Genomic DNA, 20001 nt, shown 5'->3' with positions numbered 1-20001 from the left:
TCCCATGAATAATTCAGATTAACACTGTATCTTCAAAAGTCATATGTAAAACATTGTTATACCTCAAAAGTCCCTTACAGTCTAACATGCATTTAATTTTCAATAATGTTGATTTATAGTTTTATGAAGCAAAATAATAAATATAATAAATTACTCCTATATTTCCTGATCTCAGTCACTATAAAATAACTGCTGTAGTTTTACATTTTCAGTGTGAAATATTAAATACATAAATCATAACAAGATTATTTTTCATCTGGAGCTGGAAACCGGTTTCTGAAACTGACAAATTCATTTTAGCTAAAACGAATGTTTTAGAAAAGCGATCTTTACTGAGTTCATAACAGCTCTAAAAGAAACAAGAATTTTGCATTCTAACATCCTGCTTTTGTTGGCTTCCCTGTGACAGGTGTTGAATCTTGCAAATGCAATGGCTAGAAGCAGCTCCAAGTTTCTCAAAAGCATTGTCCTATTCTCCTTGCCAGTATTCTCCTCACTCTCTTTGCCTGTTCAAAAATCATTCTTTTCATTGTACACAGCCACATTGCTGCTAGGCTGACATCCTTCTTAGCTGAAATTTTTGGTAGGAGGTGTTCATATATAAGTATATATATATGTATGTATGTAGGTAGGTATGTAATCATCCCTAAAAATAATTGTTCACCAAGAAGAACTTTAGGGAATAATAAGAACTATTCAAGCTAGATGCAAAGTTTCTAATGTGTAAAAGCAGACTCAGTTGTTTTTACCCATTTGCTGTCTCAACCAGAAGCATCATTGAGAGCTAGAAATACTGTTTTGCATCCTTGATTAAAAAGAGTAAATCTAATTATAAGGAATCATTATAACATTTAAATACCTTTCAGCTCTTAGGGCACTTAAACATTCAACCACAAGAAGCTTTCACAAGTAGCGATGGTACCTGAATACTAAAGAATTTCAGGGTGCATGAGTGAATATGCAGGGAAGAAAAACAGAGTCTACCTGAGGCTGGACATTAGATGATTCTGGAAATTGGAACCATACTGTCAGCTAAATGCTCTCCCCAGGTCCTTGCTTTAAACCTGGGACAGATCAAATTTGGGCAGCTTTTTTTTTTGTGTAGAATTCTGTTTGTGCTCTACACACAGTGGTTTTTTTCTTATTTGCATTTTAAGACAATTTTATGTTTAATAATAATACAGTAAAAGTGCACCTCAGCAACATTGTATGGAAGAAGCTGATCAAATAGCACCCTTTGGAGCTATGTCCTTACCTTTCCTTCCAAAGAGATAATACTGAGTTTTCCTTGTCTGTTATATTCAACAAGTATTTCATTGAACACAAAGAATACAAGTTCATAAAAGTCTCTGGCATGGGTTAGTTAGATGTTTTAGCTTGGACTGTCTGTTGGGGGGTTTTAATTTATTTCAGCCTGATTTCTTTAATTTTAAGAACCAAGGAAAAAAAATCTGAAGCTCATGTAACCTGTTGTGGAGACGTATATGACATCCATGTGATAAGTTCATGAGGGGCTGTCCCATAGCTGACCATTACCATGGCCTAACTTCCTGGATAGGCTGATTAATATCTTACTGCAGGATGGCAGCACACACAGAGAAGAAGTCTTTTGAGCAAATTTTTGAATTTTCATTTACCACTGCTAAGAAGACAGTGCTAGAAAAAATTTATTAATAGAGAAGAAAAGAAAATTTTGCTATTGAGTTTGCTCCTTGAGGAAGCACTACTATTGGCATTAACATAAATGTTACTTCACAGTAACATTCCTTTTGTTATTGCAGTTTACTTCCTCAGTCTTTATTTTGTAGGTGTGTTTCAACAGTTTTGCTGCTAGCTGCATTCAAATTCTCAAGTTAGTATTTCTCTTCACAATTGCAAATAGATCTTACAGGAAATTAACTTATATTTGCAGCATTTATTATTGAGAGCAGGTTATTCTCTTCCAGTTTGAATCATTGGGAGACACAAGTAAGTGGATGTCACAAATTAATTAAACTTACACAGCCAGGAACTTCATTAGCCACACCTGTAATTCTCTGTGTTGATTCAGAGCCAAATCTCGAGATCTTTATGTGGCTTTCAAGACAAAATCCACTCAGGTAACTATGAATTTTAGTTGCTCAAGACCTAGGGAAGGGTTTCAGTTTGGCATGTTGTGGTTTCAGTCCTCCAGCCAAACCCTTACAGTTTGAGAAGGCAATGAATCTTGATACCATCCAGTTATTTTCAGACTAGTGTGATTTGACAAGAGAGGTGGTATGAAATCTGGACTAAAACATAAAGAGCAGTGCATAATATATACTGGCTGAGAAGTCTCTTTGTTTGCAAATATTCCACCACAAAGCTATTTTAAACTTTTTATTCTTCTGAAACCAGTGTTCAGTAAACCATGGGTAGCTTGCCTGCAGAAGATATTAAATTAACAACTATAGAAAACTGACCAAATAAATAGAGAAAAAAATGGATGCTGGCTCTTAACTCTGGCAAGTCCATCTTAAGCTAATATGAAAAGACACAGCCATTAACTTCATTTATGTAGTCTTGGAGTCTTGCTGGATGCTTCAATGGAGTCAGTGATGCCGCAGTGGCTGAAAAAAGCCAAGCATTCACTGCCAGGTAAGGCAGAGATGGGGCATATAAATGACCCAAAAATCCAGTCTCTCACTGTCTTGTGTTTCCCTGTATGCCATAAACTGTGTCCCTTGCCTGTCATTTCCCAGTGGCCCAGCCCTAGAGGAAACATGACATTTTCTTTCTATTTTCTTTTACAGAAAGTCTACTTCTACTAGTCAGCAGTTACCTCATAGAGGCAGAAAGAAGAGAACAATTTAGAGGATCAAGTAAATGCATTGACAAAGAATCACATAGACTTCTAACACCTCTAGCATCCTAAAATACATTGTCTAGTTGTTTGCTTCTAAATTCCCTTGGGAGTTCTAGTTCAACTCAACCTTCATAAAATTTATCAGATCAGCAATTGTATGACAGGACTTTTAAAAGTACATTGAACATAGTAATTTATATGTACAGTTAAGCAACAGTCCTTGTTTCATTCACCTCTAACCATCTGCAATTTAATATTTTATGACGGCGGTGCACTCTGTGATTAGAAAAGTATGTATGTAGTATGCATATACACAGACTTATCGTAAGCAACTACAAGAAAAAAAATGTATTACAACATGCTATCTAATCCAAATTTTTTAGAAACTCGAAGAAGTTCTCAAATTATTTTTTTTTGCTTTGTTTTCAACTGACATTAAAGAAGCAAAGAAAAACTGAAGAGCGATTCTCTTCTGTATATATTAACAGTTGTTTAGGTATCAGATCATCTCCACAATGTAAATAACTTTACCAGGTTTAAGTTCAACAGTATGTGTTGTTTTTAAAAATCACTGTACTCCTGTAACTGTCAGTCAAAATGTTTTCCTGCATATTTGCCAGTTTTTACTCTCCAACTTAATGGATATGTCTTCATATATTTAAAGTACTGAGGTCTTACCAGTCCTCATGATTAACTTTGAATTTTATGTCCTCCTGTTGTTTTGAAAATTGCTTTCAAAGTCGAATGAAGCTGTCAAAGAAAAGACAACACTAAGTACACATTAAACAATGAGTATCTGTCAAGGTTACGAAATGCTGAGTCAAATTTAGTTTCTATCAAGCCCAAGAGGTGATGCTTTACAAACAGGCGAGGTGGAGATCGGATGTAAAGAACTTAGAGAAAAAGAAAAATTAACATGCTGAGGCCTTGGAACATGCAGAATTGCTGTAGGATTTTTTTTTTTTGCTGCAGCACATCCATGTTGAAGTACTTACAGTGAGAAAAAGATGAATGGACTATATAGGAAAGAAAGGTTATGATAAATTGGAAGTGAGGAAGTGAATGGGGATAAGGACAGTGGGTTAAGAGCAGCATATGAGGAGCTGTAAATTAGGAGCTCATCACTTATCTAGAGAAAGAGAAGAGAATACTGAAGATGACTGCAGAATAATTTCACAAGGGGAGAAATCCCAATGGAGCAGCTCCAAAAGGGGTACCCTCTCCCAGGGCAGGCTGCCAACCTCAAACTCTCTGAAAGCTTTAACCCACCATGCAGAGGGTATTCTGTGTCTCTCACAATGGCTGTATCTTGTTAGGCATGTTGGTCATAAAGTTAATAACTTTGTTTAAACTGGCAAGGATCAAGCTGGTGTGGTTTACAGAAAGGCAGGTGCAACTCAGATGTAAGGAAGAAGGAGTCATGCATCATGTGGATGGTGCCATGTGCCTTGACAAGTGGCTTTGGTGGAGAGTGACCAAAACCCATTTACTCTCATGCACGTATGTTTTATAATATGTGACTAAGATAGATAGACGGATAACACCAAGAAATCCATTACTAATATAAAAACACCCAAGGAAGAAAACCTTACCTGCCGTAGCCAGTTCACATGTTTCTGTGATTCCACTTTGCCTGATAATAAATGCTTTCTAGGGTTTGTGTCTGTAAGTAAGGCTCAAGGCTGATTGCTCATTAGCTATCCGTTTACAGGTTTTTGCCTTCAAATTTTGACAGGTTCCATTGGGTGATTCAGCTGTGAGCTATGCTCTGTACAGGAATTGCCAACATCCAAGTGTACTGCTTTCACTTCAAGAAGTATGGTCTGTGCAATGTCCTCAACAAAATGCTTTGCCATACTGATTGCTTTTAATCTTAGAATAAAGTTTTTAAAAATAATAATGCCCTTATTTCAACTTTTAGATGAGTTAAAAATAACGGGCATAAATGTGAAGACCAAGGGCATTTAGCTCCAGGACTGTCAACTGAGTGAGGCTATTTGAATGGTCTCCAAGGGCCTCACGCAGTTACCGTCACTTAGACGTCTGGTGCCACGTCAGATGTGTATCCCACTTGGCCTCCATCTGTCTCTCCAGAAGGCTGCAGGTCTCTTCATGTGTGGTATCTACCACTTGAGGCAGATGTCTTAGGTACTTTAGGGTGTCTAAATACCTATGCTTACACAACACAATCAACCTCCAAATTTTCAACTTCATTCACCTAAGAGTGCAGTTTGGCTCCAAGACAAAAAGTACACAGCTAAATGTAAGCAGAAGCCTTGCTGTTCAAAATCCCATTATAGTCAATGACAATCTAGTCAGCAGAGTCTAGAAAACCACACACACAGTTTAAAGTAGGCACCTACATTAGGTCTGCTGTAGAAGAGCTACTGCAGATACCTACATTCACATATTTTAATCTGGATATTAATCCCATGCTACATATCTGAAGAAAAAGATGCAAAGACAGTAGAAGCTAATGTACAAGAACCTAGTCAGAAACATATGAAATTAACTCTTAAGAATTCAGAGCACGGAATAGAAGTAGAGTGTGTTCAAGACCAAATGAATAATTTTCAACCTGAAAATCCTAAGTGTTGAAAATTACTGAAGTAAACAGAACAAACCGTGTGCCACTGGGGAATGAGAAAACACAAGAACAAAAAGCATAATCTGATATAGATCAAGTTCTCACCGTGTTTCTCAACCTTTTCCAGTTTGTGAACTTCAATGGTTTTGCACCTGTAAGCCTATGAACCGCTTTGGTCTGCCTATAGATTGATTCACACACTAACTATATAGGATATGTAACAACTTAATTTCCTAATCATGGCACAACATGAACCATTTTGTTAACTAAGAGTAATCTGACTACCAAATAATGCTCACACCTATTTAGACAGAAACTTAAAATCTTAACGAGGTGGAAAACTTTAAGCATTAAAAATGAAGATCTAAACGACTGTGAAGATTTTAAATTAGCAAGTGAGCATCTGGTCTAGGCAACACAATGAATCATTGTGAATCACCTGGCAGAAACTGCAACTCAGCTTCAAAGCAAAAATTAGTGGCTTGGACCTCTGGGTGGAGGGAGCCATAAAATACTAACATCAGCTTTTGTATGTAGCAAGCTTACTACAGAAAGCTAACTCTGCCCAGTATCTTGCATTACTAATCTAGGAACTCTTCTTGCAACTCACCTTCTTTTCCTATAGTATGTGAACACAGTTTCTCTCTCTGCAGCCGTCTTCCCCTTTTTATTTGCTTTGCTCTCTGCAGCGGCTTTCTGAAAATTCCTGTTTTTCAGGCACAGCACTCCCAGAGGTGGCTTCCAAAAGCATTCTCAAGTCATTTGACCAACCTTCTCTAGGATATTCCTCCTCTCCCTGCTCTGTTCTGTCCTCTTGTCATTTTAAGTTGTGACCAACTGAACTGAGTTCAATAGATTCCCTGAGTTTGAGTCTGTGACAAGCTCCATTTGGTAGAAAGCTGCAGGATCCATCCACCTCTCCTGCACCCTGCTCTTCTACTCACTCTGCAAAGCAGATGCAGAAGAAGCTTTTCTTCCCCTAACTGTCTTTTTGGAGACCCAGTACTGAAACCAGGCTGGAAACACACCATATGCCCAGAAGCAACACAACTGATTTTAAAATTATTCTCCAAGTATCCGAGCGGTAAACTTTTATCTATAGCCAGGCCTTTTCCAGAACTCTGGCATGTGTAGGATGAGTGCTAGGGATGGTCTTAACCAATTTACACTGCCAGAACAATGTATTCAAGCCTTCAGTATAGATGAGAATCAGACCCAGGAACTCTCAGTCTTGCATAACTCAGCTGTGGATATGTTTGCACATACTAAGACTTAACTCAGAGTGAAACTGGACTGAAAAGATACCTCCCTACTTAAAGAGAACTAATTAAAAAAATGGAATGCAAAATAAATCAGCTAACTCATCTTAAAAGGCAGAGAAGCACAGCCCACACAGGAAAAGCAGCCAAACTACTGCCATCCTCCCTCCAGGGGATAAAAGAGGACATTTGTGAAAATTCTTCCCTTCAGTTTCTCCAGAGTAGCAAGCACAGGAATTGAGAAGACATTAATCACCTTCCACCCTTTGTATCTGAGGAAAAAAAACTCTGTGGGGAGAATAATATGACTGAGAAAAAACACCTACCTTTGGGATCAGATTTCGTGATGAAATATAACCACCTCTTTGCTGGAGAGGTTCTGAATCCCTGTGTCTGTGTAAGTGGGAAGTTAGCTGTATTTCTCCATTTTACAGAGGGGAAGATTCCCATCAAATCTCTCTGTTTCGGGATACTTTCTAGCAATGGAGGGGAAAATATGTACAGTCTTCTTGCAGCCTGAGTATACTCTTAAACTGTCCTTTCAGACAGTGTGTAAATTCAGAGTTTTGATGGTCAGCATTGGTGCCACCACCCAATTAGTGCCTGTGTTATTAGGGCTCTCAGATGTGTGGGTGCTATGTAATAATTTCATTTGAATATGATTAATGTTCTTTACTTTCTAGCTCAAGCTCTTTTCTTCTGTTGCTTTGCACAAACAGTTGACACCCCAGTGGTGGCTAAACTTCACACAGTAGGTGAAGTGATTCATGCACATATATCACGTCTCTAAAAACACTTTGGGATCCTACAGGATAAAAGACACATTTAGAAATGCAAGTCATCATTATCATCAATAAATTGGATGTTGGAGACACAAAAGCCAAATTCAGAGGCACGAACATTTTTTTTAGTTTCATTTATATCTAAAAATATGGGAGATATACACCACAGTGCTCAGGAAATTCTTCAAGCTGATTTTAATAACAGTCATTATGTTAAAAAATGAAACTTCTCCTTTTGTCAGAGATGAACTGGGAAGAAACAAAGAAAGAGAAGTAACTCCTGCAGCACCTTTGTGCCCTTCTAGAATTGCTGTTCATCATTCTTTCTTTCAGCAGTTCCCTTGCTCCTTTTGTGCAAAAGGTACCACCATCTAATGAAACAATTAAGGTCTGACAGTTTAAATACGCTATTCTGTTCTTTTCAAGGATAAGTGCCAGCCATCAAGACAAACTATACCCACTGCTTCACTATCAGCAGAGTCATTGTTATCCCAGATAGAGTGCCCTAAAAATAAAAGCCATTCTGTATGTGCAGCTTCATCAAGTCAGGTCATGTCAGCCCCGCAGGGCAGACAGCACTGTACTAATTTTATTATTCTATTTTTAAACATGGCCTCCTTAGATCTTTTATAGTGTCCCACATAACAATGCAGAATTGACACATTGTATTTTTCTACTCCCAACCACTCCCAGTTTCTGAATATCCCACCCAGTCAGTATGTTTGCTGACCAAAACAGTGATGAAGTGGTCACATTGGGCTTAATGTCACCTGTTGTGCATTGCTTGGCTGTTCAGAAGTCACGAGATCAAATCAAAATTAGAATCTCTAAAACTGATCAGTGTTAACAATTTAGTGCCCCAGGCACTGTATTTCACAGAGGGCTCCACCCGCAAAAGCTGAACTGCATTTTACAAGCCCATGAACACAGTTGCAGTGGGAGGGTTTCATCCTGAATTACCTGATACACTAATGGCTAGAAGTCACCCTGAATATCATTGTCCCTCAGAGATAAAACAGAAATTCTCATGTCTTTTTGGTACATGTGAGGAATTTGATCGTCGATAGCTGTCTTTCCACAACACCACAACACTGTTATAACGCCAGCACAAGACACAGAAATAGAAGAAAAAATACCTATATTTTTCAAGGCAAATTGAGGGAACTCCATTGGCACATAGATTTCCACCAGGCTGTAGCTCTTAGATTACCTTTCATATTTGAATTTTTTACACCAGTTGACACTGGGCGGGTACATACACTGCAGGGCAGGCTTCTAAAACAAAGAGCTGAACAAGAAAGTACTTTTCCTTCCCTTACACCTACTCCTTACAGCAATAAAAATAAAAAGCTGATTTCACCCAAACTCCAAACTTTTAAAAAATCCTACCTTTAACCTGCGATTTTGGAACTAGCACTTAGCCCAGTGTTGACTAGAAACCTTAAGCGGTTTCAAGGCACATAAAAGATATCGCAGTTGGTGCCATGGTGGTGGTTTTAGAACATAACAAGAACGCATTCAGCGTTCGCTATGGGCACAATAAAAAATTACACAATCATATGAGAGCAGATGGCAAGAAAGAACTAGGCTGTTTTCAGCAGTTTGGCTTAGCCAGTTCCTTAGACATTCAAATTGTTATTTTTATCATCAGTAACGTGATATTCCCAAGGGTCAGAGAGGCACACCTTTTAGGAGCTTTAGGCTGAATCTGTGGACAGTGAACAGTTCTCAATACCCTGTCACAGTATGCCCTGAAATAGCCGTACTACAGAAAGGAGTGAGACTATGTGAGAGGAACAACTCTGCAGACACCGAGGTCAGTGAAGAAGAAGGGGCAGGAGGTGCTCCAGGCGCCGGAGGAGAGATTCCCCTACAGCCCATGGTGAAGACCATCGTGAGGCAGGCTGTCCCCCTGCAGCCTGTGGAGGTCCACAGTGGAGCAGATATCCACCTGCAGCCCATGGAGGACCCCACACTGGAGCAGGTGGATGTGCCTGAAGGAGATTGTGACCCCATGGAGAGCCCTTACTGGAGCAGGCTCCTGGCAGGACCTGTGACCCTGTGGAGAGAGTAGCCCACACTGGAGCAGGTTTGCTGGCAGGACTTGTGAACCCATGGGGGACCCATGCTGGAGTAGTCTGTTCCTGAAGGACTGCACCCCGTGGAAAGGACCCACGCTGGAGCAGTTTGTGAAGAACTGCAGGCCATGGGAAGGACTCACCTTGGAGAAGTTTGTGGAGGACTCTCTCCCATGGGAGGGACACCATGCTGGAGCAGGGGAAGAGTGTGAGGAGGAAGGAGCAGCAGAGACAACATGTGATGAATTGACATGAACCCCCATTCCCAGTCCCCCTCTGTGGCTTGAGGGGAGGAAGTAGAGAAATCAGTAGTAAAGTTGAGCCTGGGAAGAAGGGAGGGGTTAGGGGAAGGTATTTTAAGATCTGGTTTTATTTCTCATGATGCTATTCTGATCTGATTGGCAATAAATTAAATTAATTTTCCTGAGTTGAGTCTGTTTTGCCCATGACGGTAACTGGTGAGTGATCTCCCTGTGCTTATCTTGACCCATGAGCCTTTCATCGTATTTTTCTCCCCCTGTTCAGTTTAGGTGGGGGAATGATAGAGTGGTGTGGTGGGCACCTGGTATCCAGCCAAGGTCAACCCATCACAGCTGGTAATATCACCCCAAGGAAGTTTTGCAGAAGATAAAGACATCATAGGAGACACTAGGTTCTTAGAAAGGTCTGGTGCCTGCTGCACTGTATTCTGTTGGCTAATCCCCAGCTGGGCTTCGTCAAATTTGGCAGGGTGCTGCATATTTTTTTCTTTATTTTGCCCAATTATCTCTTGGTATGTAAGGGTCTAGAGCTTGTTTTGTTTTGTTTCTTTTATTTGTTTGGGTTTCAGCCAGAAGGGAAGGAAGGATATTGGCCCAATATTTGAGTTGCACATTAGAAATTACTTAATGTCTCTCCCCACATACTTCATTAGCTGAGAAAATAGTACTGAAACAGGACTTAAAGGTGGCTAACATCTCCTCTGTTTGACTACTTGCACAAAAATGTATATACCTTAGTACATGTAAATGACCAGCTAACACAGGAGGAAGATGACCTGCAAGCAACCTGGTTCATCTGGTTTCCAAAGGCTTTTATGCAAGAACAATACTGGCTTATTTCAAGAACAGCAGACTATAGAGAACAAAGAGCATGTCCTTGTAGAAATATGATGTCATTAAAAAACATCGAAGATAACCGTGAACAGGAGAGTTTTAGGCACTAGTATGTTTGTGTTAACACAGCAGCCTGTCCAACACACTTGGCTCCCAAGACATCATGAAGGTTTGCTCAGGTGATCTTTTTTTGCTACCCTAGCACAACTGTGCTGTTGCCCTTATCCCAGTCAGCCAGATGGCACAGAGCCCAGCCAGTATCATACCACAGGAATATATCCAAGGGATCAATGTTAAATGGTCAGATACTGAAATTCAAACCTGACAAAATAGGTACATCCTACATTTTTATCTCAGTTTTTTGTTCTGTCTGCTTTTATTTCATATTCTCTATCTGTCCCTTGAATGATGAAGGTGACAGTGAACAAAGGAGGATGAGAGACCCAAGGTCCATGTTTATCAGACACAGTGTAAAAGACTTGCCACCTCCTCAATGTTTCTCTCTGTAGGAAGCAACCCTGATGTGTACTCTTGCCGTTGGGCAGATCAACCTGCCAGCTTCACACTTGTGTCACTAAAATTTTCTCAACTTTACTTCTCAGAAAAATGGAGAAGAGACATACCAAAAACTTCTCAGAAACACTTTCACAGCTTCTCTTTTAACACGTTTTGTAGGTAGGCAGAAGAATGCTGAAGAACAGCGAGCTATGGAGATGTTACTACATATATTTGTTTGAAACATATAATAAAAGCTCAGCTTATGCTGAACACATGGAACAGTGAAAGTTTCACACACATCAAACCAATCAAAAATTATTTTAATCTGTCTCACCAACATATGCTTATGCTTCATGACCTGACAGGCTGAGATGTCTCCTCAATACAGCTTTTGCAGTTTGAAGCCTTCACACATGGCTTCTGAGAATTTTGTTCTGGCAATTCCTGTCCAGCCATCTTTGCTGATGTAAGCTTCAAAACTGTTGCTAAGTAGTAACTCTACTGGCAAGCAAAGACCTATCTGTGCTGTGAGGGCTTAAATCCCCCAAAAATATAAAATGCAGTGAAATGACCTTTTCTTCTGTTTGTTCTGTTGCAGCAGTATGTTCATGTACTAATTTTCAGGCCTTGTAGCTGACTATTTCTGCAGGACATTGGCATTCAGTGACTTCTTTGTTTCTGGATGAATATGTAAAAACAAAAGTGTCATGTTGTCTGAACAGATTTCTGGCCAGCCTTAATTTAGAACTGGAGTGTATTCACATAGTTGGCTATCTTAAACTATCAGTCACTCCAAAAGCTTTGTTTTGTTTAGTTAAGAGGCGAAAAACAAGAGTTGGTGAGGCTAATTCTTGGAGGCTGGAATTACCATATCAAACAGTGCTCTAAACTTGCAACAACCCGATGTCTCTTCATCTGGCTTGTGCTTTTGGAACAAACAGCACATGACTTAAACTCAGTTTTCATACACATCATAAACTCCAGCCAAAGGGAAAAATAAAAAGAAAACCCTAGATTGTTATGACATGGCTATAAATACAGACAGTAAATTATAACAGTAAAATATGTTATGCAAATTACAGCTAATTTTAAAATAGCCCAGTCTGACTGCCTACAGAGTGAAGAATTATACAGTGTTGTTCAAACTCTTAGCTCATTTTCTGCCCCTTCAAACCATTCCTATTACTCCAAGTTTTTAGTTTTAACAGCCATTGAAAAAAAATGTATATTGCCATGTAAAAATAGAAGTGGGCAGATTTGTAAAGCACTCGGAGTTACAGAATTTTTCTAATTAACATTTCTTATTTGCTTCAGGTGGGTAGCTAGTCATTGCTTCTCCTTCTGCACACAGAGCTCCTGGTGTCTGCTCCTTTCTGTGATGTTAGACAGATTTACAAAGATGCCATTTGGCAGAATATTTTAGAGAGATTTGTTTTAAGATGAGTGTTTCTTGAGTGTGAGGCATCACAAGTGGTTTTAGCCTCCCAGCTGTGTTTCTCAGCAGATGGGGCTGGCAAAAGCTGCATGTGATGTGACAGCACAGAATTAAGTTTGAAACAACATTTAAAGAAAAGGTTTGAAAAAGAAAACAAGGTCGCTATCCATCTGATGGAAATCACACTGGGTAAACAAATTTAGTGAGAGGTCAATGAATTCTGGTTAAGAAAAGAAACCCAGATCTTTGGACTGGCAAGAGACAGTGCCTAGGAGCTATTTAAAGAGACCACACTACTTGTCACTGTCCTTTTCTAGCTGTGTCTGTCCTCTACTCCATGTAACATATGTCTTAGAAGGAGAACTTCCTGATTAGGGAATATCTATCCACCAGACAAAATGCTCCATCCTTCCCTGCACCCTCACAAAAGTCTGGCCAAGGTAATTACTCTATATAAAGACTTTCAAAGAAACAGGGCTGGGTTGGGGGAGGGGAGAGAGCTGAAAAATTATTTATTAAAAAACTTTTGGGAACCAGCCAGGGAGCAATGGCAACTGCTGGTCTTAAAGCTAAAATATGTTTGTCTTAGGGGGCTTTCCTGTCTCCCTGTTTCTTTGTGGAAGGCCAGAAGGGGTTAATAGGAGAAAACCTCAGGTTGGGACTAACTGGAAATTCATCAGTCCCCAGACTGCCTGTTGCCTCTACCCTCACCCTGCCAGCATGTCGTCAATGGACCCACAGCCTATTGCAGTTAACACTTTTGGGCAAAATGGAGCTCTGTTTACCATGATCAATAGCCAAGCTCAGCACAGGCTGACAATCTGTTTACAATGTTCCTTGGGGCCTGGAGCATTCTTGCCCATGAATATGTAGTTTGTCATAGTCATGGTCACCTTCCTCTATTAAAAATAGTACATCATATGAGTTTTTGCCCATGCAAAGGCTTTTCAACCACACATATGTATCCACATCTAGCACTCTGCCCAAACAAGTTTGTCACAGCATCTCTCCTGGCCACCTATCATACAGTACTAGGTAATGAAGGGAATGCTTTCAAGTTTATTTACTAAGAAATGACTGGCTGCTGGTGTTGGGCAAAAAGGAGAGAGTACACTGGCTCACAAGGAAGAGCCAATGTATTTCCTTAATTCTACTGTAGGTTCCTCCGCATTCTTGCTCCCAGTCCATTCAACAACTGTGTTTCAAAAGATTCAACTTCTGCCCCTAGGTTTCAGTTTTAATTCCTAATGGTGGAGGTAACAATTCCCTGAAAACAAATAGACAGGCAAATTGCACAGCTGAACACATACAGCACAGTAGTGTGTAAGTATATTTGTTAGTAGTTGGACTAGAAGGACTGTCTACAAGACACACTTTGTGTGATAATATGGTGTATAAATTCTGTTCTTTCCAGCATGCCCTACAGACAGAATTGCTATTAGATATGCTACCTTCTCGTCTAATTTAGTTGGAGACAGACCAGAAATTAAAAGCTAGGGATCACAGCACAGCACCAGGTGTCCAATTCATAAAGTTCCTCTGTGTTTATTGCTAGATTTCAAACACTTGCATTGTTTCTCACTTGCCCTTTTCAACAGTGGATACTCTGAGGTTAGATGAGACATGGTGGTTTCCAGGCTTGGTATCACTCATTCTGTGTATGCAATAAGCTGTATATTGTGTTGATGTAAACAGTTCCCAAATCTAGCGTGTTAATATTTCTTTTTAATTTTTCCAAATGGACACTGCTTGCCCAGTGAGTCACTGTGTGTTTTCTCCCTCCTTCAGAAGATTCTTCTTGGGAGTCTCCACGCCCTGCCACTCTACCACAAGAATGGCTTTCTTTTTAAATTTCTCTGTACAACGCCCAATTAGGACATTCTTTTGCTTTGTTTCCTCCCCCCGCCCCCCAGCTGCATTGCAAGACTGCATGTATTTTCTTTTTCCATTTCCGAAAACATCATGTTTCCAATTCCTCAATCCCAGATTTAGTGTCTGGGATATATATTCTGAGGACTTGTCCTGGGTTACATCTGCCCCTGCTCCTGCAGATACAACAGGTGCTTCACATGGCAGAGGTGTATGTTTTCATTCTGGTATCTTCCACAGCAACTTCTTCAGACTTCACAATTTATTCAGGAGAGGAAGAGGGAAATGCAGAGTTCTTGTAATGTAGTCAGCCTACTGAAGAACAAGCAGCTAGCAAGCTGTATTATGTCTCAAAATAGAAGAGTTTTATTATTCTTCAGTGTATTAAACCACACATTTGAAACAGTTTTCTGTTGCCTGAGAGAGCTGAAACTAGGGTAGTGGCTGCGATCTTTAATTTACTCCTTTGTAATTTTCTTGTTTTAATTATGTTTGAAACAAAGTAAATAAAGAGCTTTCATGGTGGCTTCTGGGACAAGTTTTCACTGAAAGGATGCAACAAGAGCAAACAGTTGAAAAGAACAGTGATGAGACATCCAGAGAATACTGTCAGGGATAACTTGCTCCATGATACTGGTTGTGTGTAATGTATAAACACACGGAGAAAATGATCTACCTGTTTCATAGTGAGCTTATTCCCCCTTAATGAAAGTTTTAAAAATAGTTTGAACAGTTGTTTAAAATCTGAAAGAATTTTTCTTCTCTTTGACAGCATTAGATATAACACCAAATAAACTTCCATATGGAGAAAATGGCAAGATAGTAACATAAGATCTATGTTGACTTGTTAGTCTGCACTGAAGATCAAAAGTCTTCTTTCATTTCTCTGTCCATCCATGCAAATTAAAAAAATCTTTTTAAAAGCACTCAGCTGTGACTTCTTTCAAGTTATTGTTTTGTTTCAAGTTTTATTTCCTTTTTTTAAAAAAAAGAAAAGCAGTTTTACTATACTAAATTCCTTTATTTTGCCTCAAATGCATGGGATATCATCTGTCTCTCTGACTCATATAGACCTCAGTGCCTAGCCCTAGGCAGCTTTTCCAGCCCAGCTCCTACTTGAAGCACCTTTTAGCTCCTGCTTTGAGAGCAAGGCTGCTGTCAGTGGCCCAGTTTGAGGCCTGATCTTCATCAGATGTGTAGTGAACTGTGGCAGGCAACCTTGCAATGAGCAGTGGGGCACAGGCCTGAACATGAGCCTTGAAGGACAGGTTTGGCAAAAAAACTGTCAAAAACCTGTTTGGTCAAAATTCAGGCAAATGGTATTTGGTATCTCCAAGTGGAAAAAATATAGAATGGATAGCAATTACCCAGGATCCAAACCAACCCCTGCTGCTTTGACTTACAGCCTCCAAACCCCAATGTCTTGTAAACACTCGTCAGTCAGTTGCTCCTGAACAGACAAAGCAAAGTGGCAGTTCAGATTCAAATGCAAACACTGCTGGAGAGTATCTGAAATAAACATAGTGTTCAAAAGTTGAAAGTCCTTTTTTAGTCAAAACCCTTGAGCTTCCTCAAACGAAGCATGTAAGAGGTGCCTGTAGCACAAAGCATAGATAAACCACCTGCTTTCTGCAAAGCTATCTGGAAGATCTGCATGTCCCATCACACTAATTTTGGTGCTAGAGGAAGAGGAAGGGGAGGGAAGCATGCACTGCTTGCTGCTCTCAATGGAGTCCCCGCATTGAGAGGTTGCTATATTAACCACTTCACTGTTTTGTGCCAATCTCGTTATCTGTTCCTGTTAAAACCATTATTATTCATTGATGCAAAAATCCCATCATTAAAACAGCATAAATATTCATACTGTGTGCATTTCATTTAGCCACTTGGCAAAACTTCTCTGGAGTACAAGAGTTTTGAGGAAATCTAGCTAATGAGACCAGAGCACAGGAAGCGTGCATGGGTTTTCCTTTCTTTTTACCTGCAAATAAATGCAGACTAACTAATTAAATAAACAACAACAAAACAGGCACGTATTCACTAGCAAGGATGATATGCACACTTGTTTTGGCTTCTGTGTCAAGGGGAACACAAGGCCTTTTGTAATGCAAGCATGTGCAAGAACCAGGATATTGTAAAACTAATGTACAAAGCCTGATAAGCATCGCTGCATGGGTTCATCTGGCTCTGCCTCACATTTAATGTCTAACCTTTAACATCGTGCATGATCCATGCTCTTGTTCAACCCTTTTTAAGGCAGACCAGCCATCCTTCTCTTTGCAGTCATCCTAAATCAAGATGCAGCTGTATCCTGCCCCCTGAAAGCCAGTTTATCTGTGCTCTGCACTCCTGATTCAGCTTCAGGATGTTTTTGATGGCAAAGATAAAACAACAACAACAAAAAGTTACTCCCAAACCCAAGTTTAAAAACTACCATTGAAGTATTTGCTACACAGAGTGCTCAGCAATGTGGGGAGACCTGCCACAAGGGCCTGATTCCTCAAAAATCCTGAGCTGCCAGCTCCACATGCAACAGCTCCAGATACAATCTTGAGGAGCCTTGCAGAGTGCAAGATTTCATTTTTTCTGGTTTAGAATGGCAAGGTGAGGTGTATGTTTTTAAGTGCTAGTCTGTTTTCAAAAGTGATCAATGTTGGCCTGATTGAATAGTAAATCTTTCCCCAACTTCCATGGGCATAGTGCTTGACCAAAGAACCACTTCTAGAGAACACAATCTGGCACCTTGCATGTTTTCTATTTAATGTTTTTATGAGTTTCAATAAATAAGCAAGACTTTTACTCATGGACAGTTTATACCAGTAGCCATTTCTTGGCTCAAAGTCTGCTGTATGCTTCCCACTGCTGCTTAGCCATCTGTGATTGAATGAGCATTTTCTTTTTTCCCCACCCCTTCTCCATCCCCACTGTAGCAAACAGAAGCATTGGGATACACACAGTGCTATGCAATGCACAGCATGCCAAGTTTCCGCTGAAGCATTCACACCCAGCCAAGGGCCTGATTCTTCTGACCCTTCTCAGGCAAGGACAGTTGCTGCAGGATCACAGCTTGCCATTTCCAATATGTAGCATTCCATTTATTCCCAATATCCAAGTATAAAAGTATCGGAACTTCGGTAGCACATCAGGGTTGTGACTTTAGGCCTAAAGATGCTTTGCTTTTGTTGCATTCAGTTTCTAGACTTCTAATTCCTTTGTTTTGCAATAGGGAAAGTGACAGTGAGGAGAGAAAAAAAAAAAAAAGCTTCCTAGACTTCTTGGACTAGGAGGTCAGTGATTAGCTGCATCTTTAGTTAAGATACTGCAAGGTACAGTACATGAGAACAAAAGGCACAATTGGTTCTCAGCAGTAGAAGGAACAGATGGATGCTTATACCTACAGTATCCTATCCATTTACTTGACCTTCCCTTTTACAAATACCATTCAGACAAAAACTTCAGTTTTGCCAACAGCAGTTTTGTCTGTGGATAAAGAAACACGTTTAAATGTTAAAATTAGTCCTGGAAAATATATATTGCTAAGTGGGCAAGTTTGTCCCATAAAATAGCACTTAGAGCATGTTTTGAACATAAGAACTGAAAGACAGCTGTGTGTAAGAAAGTGCTTAAGATTGCATATACAGAAAGAGGTGCCTTCCTTCCTTCCTTTACTTCAGAGATACATTACAAGGTGGATAAGCATCTAGAAATCACTCTATACTCTTGATCTTGAATGCAGTGTATGCTTTCTTAAAGTTCTAGGCAAAACAGGAAATTCTTCTTCTTTCCTTCCAAGCAGACATCTAGCTTGCTGCCGCCCTGCGGTTTCTTGTATTTATATTCCTCCTTGTGTAACCAAATGACATGAGAACTTGCTTGAAGAACCATGATAGGAAAAATGAGTGTTTCAAGATATGCTAGGGACTGCAAGAGTTACCTTGTGGTTTGAATTCTTCTGAATTAAATATGACTGACAATATCAGTCAGCTAACAGATTTATCGAGGGGGAGTGAACCAACAAAAACCTGCATAGCTCTTCAACATTTTTTGCAATATCACTTCCATTTTGGATTTTCTTTAATGGATATTTTTGCATCTAACAAATACTTCATTTTAAAAGCTTCTATGTGGTCTAGGAGAAAATTTCAACAAAAAATTTAAATTGCTGATACTTCAGCTTGCTTTGCTTCATAGCAGCAAATCAAAATGGTGCTGAAAGCAAACAAAAATAAACAGCTGTCTCGTACAAAAGCTGTCTGTACTGCAGTCTTTACAATGAAGACTGAGTCTTGATCTGACTTCTTAGGCATACACCCATAATACAAAGTTAAATCATGTTTTAAACTAAACTTCCTAGTAAGGGCAAATGCTAACAAAATTAAGAGTTATAAGGAAGGAGGCACTTTTCAATCCTGTGCTGTTACAGCCTGTAAAATATTTAACCATCCTAGTTGGTTACCACATCTCTAACCTATATAAATAAAAGCTTTGTTTTGATAGAATAAAACCACTTTGGCACACAACCATATCATAGTGGTATGATGCATGCCTGAATGTTCCTAAGAATGCCCTCAGAGGTACTCTGTGAACGGAATTATTCTGCAGAAGGAAAGATGAGGGAGCACAAAGGCCTATTGTGCAGGCTAATGCAGAAAAATGAAATCAAATACCATTCTCAGCAAAAGCAGACTGTCTTCTGAGCAAAGGCTATTAAGTGTGTCAGACTACAGGATATTTTCTGGACATAGCTATTATGTTAAGACATACTGAACATGTGTCACTTATAACCCTGCCCTGGTTGTAACATCACAGCTCAGAGGAAAAAAGTTTGTGCATCAATTCTTTGTATCAAATACACATACTTCTCCTCTCACCAAGCTGTTGCTTCTCATTTTTAAAGATTAGAGTAAGTTATAATTAGTACTTGCTGCCCTGTCAACTAATTAAACGTAATAAAAAGCTTTCAGTGACTTTAATGCTAACATGGTGTAATTAGAGCTGAGTTTTGAATGCATGGTACATGTATTACGGGTTTTGGTATGTGCCCCCCACCTTCTATGACCTAAATTCTCAGGTTAAACCTATCATATGATTAGTGAGCAGGCACTGCCAAAGACAACCATTTCAGACCTAAACACAAGTCAACCCTAATCCAGTCCTGTGCATTTTCGGATGCACTACATCAGCCTCTGGGGGCAGGGGTGGAAAGGAGGACAAAGAGAAACAGCCAGCCAGTTGCTTGCTTCCCCATTCTTTCTCTTCCCTTCAGGAGGCACCCTTGCTCAAATTCTCCCATCCATGCGGCTCCCACTGCTCTCAGCCCTTTTCTTCCCTTTTGTAAAGAAAAACATGGCTGAGATCTCAAAGCCACTTCCAACGCCATCTCTTTGTCAGTCTGAGGGGCATCTTGGGTAGAGGGGCACTGGGTGCAACTGCTGTGTTTGCACACCTCTGGGCCTGGCTCTATTCCTCAAGAAGCAAGAGCTACACCATAAAACCACCTGTTACCCAGGGGAGTAAGGAAGACTGCTCAGGAGGCCCAGAACAGGGCAAAAGTGATGATGGAAAACATGTAATG

This window comes from Nipponia nippon, unplaced genomic scaffold, assembly GCF_047370975.1.
Source record: "Nipponia nippon isolate SJK-2023a ecotype South Korea unplaced genomic scaffold, ASM4737097v1 scaffold_8, whole genome shotgun sequence".
NCBI lineage: Eukaryota > Metazoa > Chordata > Aves > Pelecaniformes > Threskiornithidae > Nipponia > Nipponia nippon.
This window is presented reverse-complemented; position numbering follows the sequence as displayed.